Source organism: Anastrepha ludens, chromosome 3 (genome assembly GCF_028408465.1).
Source record: "Anastrepha ludens isolate Willacy chromosome 3, idAnaLude1.1, whole genome shotgun sequence".
NCBI classification, from domain to species: Eukaryota; Metazoa; Arthropoda; class Insecta; order Diptera; family Tephritidae; genus Anastrepha; species Anastrepha ludens.
Window position 1 is genome coordinate 24,182,000 of NC_071499.1, and position 9,496 is coordinate 24,191,495.

Genomic DNA, 9,496 nt, shown 5'->3' on the forward strand with positions numbered 1-9,496 from the left:
TTTAAACTGCCAAACACTGCTAGTGTTTTTCAAGCAGAACACTTTGCGATGTTGCAGGCATGTAAAATGGTTAGGGAACGCGGCAGCAAGGGAGATATTAACATTTTCTCCCATAGTCAAGCCGCGATCAAGGCTCTGACGACGCCATGGTGCAGAACGAAACTAGTAAACTCCTGTAAGGAGGTGGGTGTGCAGATAAGATTTCTCTAATCTTTGTTCGAAAACATAGGGACATAGAGGGAACTGTAACTGCTGATGAGCTTGCCATGAAGGGGACTGAATTATCCTCAGACACCTCCTACCCGGTCATGGGCATTACCCTGACAGTTGTTAAAGAAACATGGAGCTCCCTTTCTTCATGTGCTATTTCGAAAACCCTTTGGCCCCAATACGATATACGACCGACTTCTCGCCATTCAATTTCCAAACTCGTAGCTGTGTTTACCTGTCACTGGACGATCGGCACACACACGGAAAAGCTAGATTTACATTTAACCCCCATTGCAGAAGCTGTGGGGACCTTTCAGAGAAGGAGACTGTTGAGCACTTTCTCTGTCAATGTCTGGGTTCGGCAGCTAGACGACTAAGGTCACTGGGCGCTTCTTTCTTCGACAGCCTGGGGCAGTGCGCCAACCTAAATCCCATCAATCTGTTCCATTATTTCAACAGCTCTAGCTGGCTGTAGATATCTGCCTGTTGGAGGTCTCATAATGGTATCAAAACGGCTCTTTAGTGCTACTTGAGGAGTGCCAGACCGGCACTTCAACCATTTCACCTACCTACCTACCTAGGTCACACGCTTAGAAAACCACCAAATAGCATCACGAGAATGACAATGGACTAGCAGCCGCAAGGAGCAGAGGTCGGCCAAAGATTACTTGGAGAAGGTCGATGTTGCGCGAGCTAGCAGATGTCGATGTCACATTTGGTGGCGCATAAGCAGCAACCCAGAACCGTGTACGATGAAAGAGTCTCATACAGGCCCTGTGCTCCCGAGCGGAGTGAATAAGGATCCGAAACTATGACTTTATTTTATAAGATGCAGCAAAGAGTTTAATGACATTTCAGAGGTCTTAAAAATCAATCCCAGACCAGTTGCTAATTTCTGTTTTTAATACATTTAGATGCCTTTTTACCAGCTAACTGAATTGGTGTGGAACATTAAACCAATGTGATAACAAATACCAATGAAGCCTATATTTGCATCCCTCTCAACCCCCTCTTTGATTTATCTTAACATTACGTCACAGTTGAAGGGAACAGCAAACCTCTTAATGTTTACCTCATTTTTTCTTACAAGAATTTTTTTCACATTTCTACTCTCCAACTGAATTACGAACTATTCGTCACATCACTAGTGTGCATCTTGAGTTGCTGTACAAAAACAAAAAAATACAGAAAAAAACTAGCTTAAGGGCGTTTGTAGAATAAATTCGTTTAGTGGCTTTTAGTGCACTTGACTGACTTAAAACAAGAGACTCAGCGGGGTCTACTGTATTAGTGCTCAGGCACGACCAACCCAACACCGGTCGACAAACGGACAAACCGGCTGATTGACTGACTGAGTGACTGACTGAGGGCAGCGACGATACATCTTCGTTATTTGTGCACTTCTTTGAGGCGAATTTCTGAGTGCAAACGTGAATGAGTTTGTGTATATGCGCGTGCAGCGCTTTGTGTGTTTGTGTTTAAGCACTTGACACCGAAACGCCGATGCAGCTAACAGAGCTCAACTGAACCGCACCGAACTGAACAACTGTGACGCAAATGCACATATGCCACACACACACACGCCCAAACCACAAATCCAACAAGCAGCAAGAACTACCCCCACGACCAAAGGTTGCCACAAAAGCCACAACACCCATGAGTTGCTGTGGGTGTAACATTCAAAGCGTTCCTCTGTGTCTGCCTATCAGTCTCCATGTGTGCCTGTGTGTGTGTGTGGGTGTGCGCACTTGTTTTGTGGCTCAAGGAATTTTTTATTCACTCAAGTAACTGTATTGGTACTACCTTGAACAAATACCTCGAGAAAATAATTGTAAGTCTGAGGAGAAACGAACTAGTTTGAAACTAGTCATTGTCTCTACTCAGTGCCTGTTTTCACAATTTTGGAAAATAGCCCACAAAAAGCTAAAGCCACCGGAGCAACATTCGAATCTTAGAATCAGCAATTAAATGAAGAAATGTTTTATTAGCCTGTCCTTTTCTCATCACTACCAAGAACCTCATCCATGCCCATGCTGAGCGCTTAAAAACCTTGCGCGAGCTCCGCCCAAAGGTCTGACTGGAAACAAATACGACTTAAACTTTTGCGTAGGGTCGCAGTCGGGGGATTAAGACTGTATGCGATAACCTTCCAGACTAGACAAGGGGCGGGTGGGCTCTTATTCACGAAGGAATATTTTCAATGGAGACGCAAAGTGCCGATACAAGTAAATTCAATTGGAGTCGATTTGCAGCTTTTGACTTTAACTGCGGCCAGGTGAGCGAGTCGTCAGATGTCGCCAATTCGTCATACAAGCTTCGTCTCCATGTTCCTTTCGACCGTCCTCTTCCTGCGAAAGCCTTGCGAATTCCAGTCTAAGGACATTCTGCTGATGTCAGTCGCAGGTTAGACATCTTGAGGACCTGGGCTTCACCGGTATCATGTGCCTCCTCTCTTACAAACTTAGTGACCAGCAAGAAGCGAAGGCGGACAAACTAGTCGCGCTAGCACGCACTGTCGAACTGAAGGTCAAGATCGCAGAGACGAAGACTATGAGAATCAATCACAATAAAACAAGACATATAATGGTTGACGGGTGACGGTGAAATTAGTCGAAACCTGCTGCTACCTTGGCGGTACTATCCCGACAGACGGCGCAGCAGATGAAGATGTCAACTGCAGGCTAAACAAAGCAAGGGCGGGATTCGGGCGAAGGCATGCCGTATGGGCGAGTTCGCAAATCTCCAGACGCACTTAACTGAAAATATTCAGCTCAGCCGTGAAGTGAGTATTGTTGAAAGGAAGTGAAACATGGCTGGGCTGCAACACCATCACACAAAGGCTGCAATCTTTCGTCAGCAAATGCCCACTCATAATTTTCAGAGTAATCCAGCCGAACACCATCAACAGCGACACGCTGTGGAGATCAACGAATGAGGAATCCATTCTAGGGCATATTCAATGCAGAAAGTGGCGATGGATAGGTCACACGCTTAGAAAACTACCAGATAGCATCACAAGAATGACGTTGAACAAGAACCCGCAAGGAAGCAGAGGCCGCGGTCGGCCAAAGAATACTTGGAGAAGGTCGATGTTCCGCGTGCTAGCAGATGTCGACTTCACAGGGGACAGCGCCAAAACAACAGCCCAGAACTGGGTACGATTGAAGAGCTTTGTAGAGATCCTATGATCCCGAACGGTATGAACGAAAAATGAGTAGGGTTCAGGTGGTTCCAGAGCTTCTAATCGTCTAGAAGAAATTTACGCTTGTGGATTGGTCATTTGTACCGAAAAAGGTTACAAAAAATCTAACATTTATCCGATTACAAGAGATTTCCACTTGTGTGAGCTGTCTGCAAAAGGAGCTTCTGCTGCACATGCATTATGAACCATCTGCCGGGAACTGGGTTTATGAAGGGAAAGGCTCAAGTGGCATGGTGAGCTTGTTTGACCCTTATCCGCGATTATTCGGCACTTCGTCTTACGAGATCTGATTAGGGAAGAAGAAACTTCACTTTTGTATGTGTAAATTGACGGCTCTAATAAAATATGTAGAAGCAGCTAATTTTTGAAACACTTTGCAGTCAGGCATATTTTTTGCCATGTAAACTAAGCAGATCAAGTAGGGAGATTGTCAGATTTTGATGCCCAGTATCTCGAGAGGACATCTAGCCACTAGACTGTCTCTGACGTCCTTCAAAACTAAATCGAAACAGGTTCCCTATGCAGAACTCTAACAAATGGCGTGAGAATAAGTGGAAGTAAAGGGGCCAAAGAGTTAGCGAGAGAAGAGTTTACAGCTCTACAAAATTGCAAAGTTGTTTGGTCTAGAGATGACATTGGATATTAAATCAGAAACTTTTCTTTACGTCAATACTGAGTCTCATAGGAATTCCTCGTTTATTAAAATGGTTTTAGAGAAAAGAAGATAAAGTTTCAAAAAAAAAAGAACTGGAAGATCCTAAACGAGGAAAAAATTTCTTCTGTAATGCGATTGATAAATTGAGAAATTTAGTACCATCAGCATAAAAGCAAAAAAGCATAGAACTAACAAATTTGCGTAGCCCAAAAATGGCCCAGAAAAAGCATCAACTCTATCGGAACGGGATACGGAGGAATTGCAGTATATCTACAGATGTGGGCAACCACAGTCTACATAAAGGGTGTTCAGATTGGAGGTGGTTGGTTGGTTAGTGTGGTGATTCATCCAGAATCCAACTAGCGCTTCCGCACCATTTTGTTGCCACATCCTCGTTACCAAATTGTTTAACAGTTATTTGCAGCAGGACTATATCCAGTCTGTGCGGTTTAGGAACCTTATTAGGTTGTTGACGTCTAAGCCAGACAGTTGCTCGAGACTCTCGAACAGCGGTTTGCCCAGGGTTAACATTCTGTCCTTCCATAGGGCAGGGCATTCACAGAGGAAATGGAAGATTGTTTCTTCTTTCTCCGGTTGTTTACAGCTATGACAGTATATGTTGTGAGGGATGCCCATTTTGGCGGCTTGTTCTCCGATAGACCAGAAGCCAGTTATGACTGCCGTAAGTCTACAGGTGTCCCGACGTTTCATGTTTATTAATGTCGACGATTGCTTGAGGTTGTAGGTGGGCCATAACGTTCTGCTGATTTTGCATTTCGTCTGGTCTCTCCATCTACACTCTGCAATTCGAAGGTATTTTAGGGAAATTGCATTCTTGACCGCACCTAGTGGAGTGAGTACTGGTACTGCAAGAGCGCTATTCATGGCAGATCCCCCTCTTGCCAGTTCATCAGCTTTTTCGTTACCTTCTATGTTCCGGTGTCCCGGGACCCAAATTAAGGTTACTCTATGGTTTTCACTCAAGTTGGTGAGGCTATTCCTACTTTGCTCCACCACTTTAGAGGTTGTTATAGTCGCGTCCAGCGTTCAGCGTTCATTGACATTTCACCATGGAAAGACTTGCGCCTTAACAACGTTTACAAATCGTAGAATTTTATTACGAAAATCGACGCTCATTTTTGGCTCATTTTTGGCTTAATGTCTACGTCAATAAACAAAATTGCCATATTTGGGCTGAAGAGCAACCCGAAGCCATTCAATAATTGCCATTACATCCATTGAAAACAACCGTTTGGCCCACCGGCCCATATTTCTTCAAAGATGAGACTGGCACCAATGTAACAGTGAATAGCGAACGCTATCGCGCCGTTGTTCGTCGTTTATCATGAGTTTTCTATATGCCGGAAATTGATGCCCGTGATCTCCACAACATTTGGTTCTACGAGAACAACGGCGCTACTTCCAATACAGCCCGTGAAACAATGGATTTACTGCGGCGACGTTTCGGTGAGCAATTTATCGCAGAAACTGATGCTGATCAGTAAGGGTAAGGGTGACCCAGTGCAACCGTCAGCTTGGTGTCCGTCCACTTTGCATGCTGCACAGCGCCGGGAAATTGCTTGAGAAACCACATACAGCGCAGACTTCCAGAGTCTGTTGAAAGTGCAGGAGGATTATCAGCAAGGCAATACGGACGACGCGGAAAATCAATCCTTCACGCAGTAGAGGTGGTGGTAAGCAGCGCTCAACGCAGACGCCACTACCCGAACCGACGTCAGGATCCTGGCAACGCTCGATATACGAAACGTCTTTAACAGCCTACCATGGATAGACATTATAAAAGCACTACGAGAAAGGTTTCGAATACCTGCATACCTGTAAGGATCTACAGAACTACCTGAGTGAGCGTGAGCGTGCTGTACGACACACCAGATTTGTTTTTGTATTTTTCTTCTTTTTTTTGTCGGGACAACTAGCAGCTCTCGGGCATTAATTAAGTCCATTGTACTACACTTGGATTCCCTTTTACTTTTGTTTAAATCTATCCGATCTCCAAATAAATCTGAGTAGATCTTGTGGTGGCAAGGAGCCAAGGTGGTCGCTTCTTAACACATCAGTGCCAAAGACCTCAAGCCTGATTTGAGCGAATGCGGGGCAGACGCACAAGCAGTGGCCCGCCGTCTCATCCTCCTCTTCACAAGCTGGGCAGAGTACACTGTCTGAGATGCCCAACCTCTCCATGTGCTTCGCCCACAGAAAGTGGCCCGTCATAAGTTCAACCAGCCGTCTGCACTCCGCTCTGCTTAATGATAGAAGGGTTTGCGACAGTCGATCGGACATGACAGGTAACATCAGTTTAGTCCATCTGCAGCCTCTCTTAGCCTGCCCAGCTCGCTTGTGGGTGGTAGTTACCCATTTGCTAACCGTGGCTGTGATGGCACCAGAAGGGAGTGGCAAAACGGGCTCTGGGCCAAAGAAGTTGGCCCCAGAGCCCATCCTAGCTAAGGAGTCAGAAGTCTCGTTACCCGCGATACCCACGTGTCCCGGGACCCATGTTAGCATCAGGCTATTATGTCTACCGATATAGTTCAGCCGGGATTTAGAGGACTTGACTACCCTTGACGTGGTTGGGGGGATGTCTAAGGCCATAAGCGCAGACACATATAGATCTGCTTCTCCATCGGTTTTCCACAACAAAGTTCATCGCTTCTTGAACTGCATACACCTCCGCTTGAAACACAGGTCCATGCATTCCAAGAGCAAGGTGCAGTTTTGTCCCGCTGGATTCCATGTAGACCCCAGAGCCGGAGCCGCGCTCGGTCCTGGAGCCATCCGTAAAAATGCGAAAACAGTGTTTGCCGGGCTCATTTTCTGAGTTTGACCACAACTGAGCCTCTGGCAGCACTACACTGTATCTCTTTTCAAGTACGACTCTGGATGACATGGAGTCAAGGGGCATGGCGAGGATCGTTGGATCGAAATCCATGCCTTCTCTGTTTTCCAATGCCGGACAGGGGCCGTACCAGTTCCCATTGTATTTCAGATGGTCAGAAAACAAAAGCGATAACGTCTGGCGCAACGCAAGGATCTATTCTCGGCCCCGATCGATCTCTGGAATCTCAGCTACGATGAGATATTGATAATGCCGTGAATGGTTATGCACAAAAAAAAATTAAAAGATTGCCCAGTTAATTTGAATTTTCGTTGTTTTATTTCAATTTAAATCTCGATACCTTCTCTAAGTTGATCACCTTTGAGTTTGCAATAGTTCCTCAACCGCGCTATGATTGTTAAAACTATCAAGGTGGCGCAAAGGAGCGTTTCCACGACAGTCAGTTCTACGTTACCGAAACGACCCGCATTCATATCCGGCCAAGGACTGTCACTCCAGCAGCACTCCCCGTATGTAAGTATGTATAGGGAATATTTAACCTGATACAACAACAACAGCAACTTGGACGTAGTCAACCTTAGCGGCATAAGGAATGGGACAGCCGCTGTCACTTCGTGCAAAATTAGACGGAGTAGTACCCTACCTAAATGGACTAGTAACACGTTTGCCGCCAGACAGGTCGATTTACAGTAGCTTGCATAGTGTTATATAAATATGAATATATGCCTATGCATAATGTATGTATGTATAGAAGTATGTACCGTGTGCATTTATCTATTGTCCGTCTTACACCAAGTGCCACTACAAATGCGGATATCTATGAATCTTTCAACACTGATTGCCACTATTCTTTCAGCCTCTTATGAAAGTTAGTATGACATTTTTTTATTACTTTTTTTTCGTTCGCTTTTGACACTTTTTCCAATGTAGGTTTCTTTAATTTTAAATGATTTCGTTTTTTTTTTTTTGCTATATGCGTTTTTGTTACATTTTTTTTTTTGTTCACTTGCAATTTTTTCCGCTTCTTTTATGAAAATTTGATGTGAAAAGATTTCTATTCAATGTCCATTGCCCCACTCAATCGGCATTGTTCCGAATGGCTACGCTCCTTATCTGCTTCCATTCACTTATTAATGCCGCGTGCCACATATTTGACGCCTGTCAGCAGTCAGCATTGCAGCTCAACACATCGTCAACGTCGTCGTCGACAGCAATTTGTTCATTTCTTATGCATTTTCATGAATAGAAAAATAGAAAAATGCAAAAAAAAGCAAATAATAATTAAAAGCAAAATATCGCTCGGTATGCAAAGCAATTTGTTTTTGCGCTTCAACGCCTATTTAGCTGCAACAATTCGCGCGTACCATTTTAAATGTTTGAAAGAAAAGTGTCGCCGTAATTTTTTTAAGCACACCAACACATAAACCCTCACACAAAACATATTATTTGGTCCAATAACGTAAAATAAATAACGATTTCTGCATTCTAACGCGAGTGAAAAGTGCTTTTATTGTTGTTGTTGGTTTTGTTACTACTGCAAATTGTGCATAAATATTCGCCGCCATCGTTTTCGCCTAGTTTAAGTTGCATACAACGTTCGCCAATTTGTTGACGATTGTTCGCAATGTAAAGGGTGTACCTTCAGACGCTTATTGCGTCTGCACCGGCTGCTACCCACGGACTGAATTATATTTTTTTTACGAAATAAGGGCCACGCATGCTATGCGACATAGTTCTTTTCTTTGGAAACTGAGGCGAACTGAGAAGTTGATTTCTTTTCTTTGGAAAATAAGACTCGAGGGCGTAAATGAGGTTAATTTCGCTTCTCTTTCCCTTTTTTGTTTTTTTGTCAGACAAAGAAAGAGGGAGAGGCCCGAAAGAGATTGAGAGAGATAGAGAGAGAAAGAATATATATCTAAGTAAATTCACAACATTTGCAAGAATACAAATAGACAAAATTTACAAAAAAAGGAGAAGGAAAAGCGTCTACCGGTGTAGGTAAACCGCGGACACAAACCGTGGCAACAACGCGCACTACTCCGAGAGCTTATCACCCGCACAAACGCAGCGATTCCAGGACCGTAGCAACGGCACAAATTACCGCAAGGTAATACCAATAAATCCGATGCCGGAATGGATAGCACTTTATAGTACGCACAATCACTAACCAGGAAACGGAAATAAGCGCCAAAAAAGAGGCACCAAAAAAACACCAAAATAATTGGGACCAAAAAACGTCCCAAACAGTAGGCACCAAAAATATATTTCCTACAAGTTTGCACCAACAAACAAGCGCCAAAAAGTAGGCAGTGTTATTTCTCACTAGAAATTAGCAACCACAGGGATAAACTCAGGAAAAATAGCCTAAAGTGTATCTAAGACATATATAAGGTATAGCGCTCTCTCTCTCATTTTCCTCTACGTTATATCTTTTTTCTCTTTCGCTGAACGAAAATGCCCAAAACGTTGCATGGCCTTAAAATTTTACTCACCATTCGTCCATCGACACCTAAGAAGTTTCACTTCAAAAACGCCAAAGTGGCCACTTAACCACTTAACTAAAACCCACTATAAG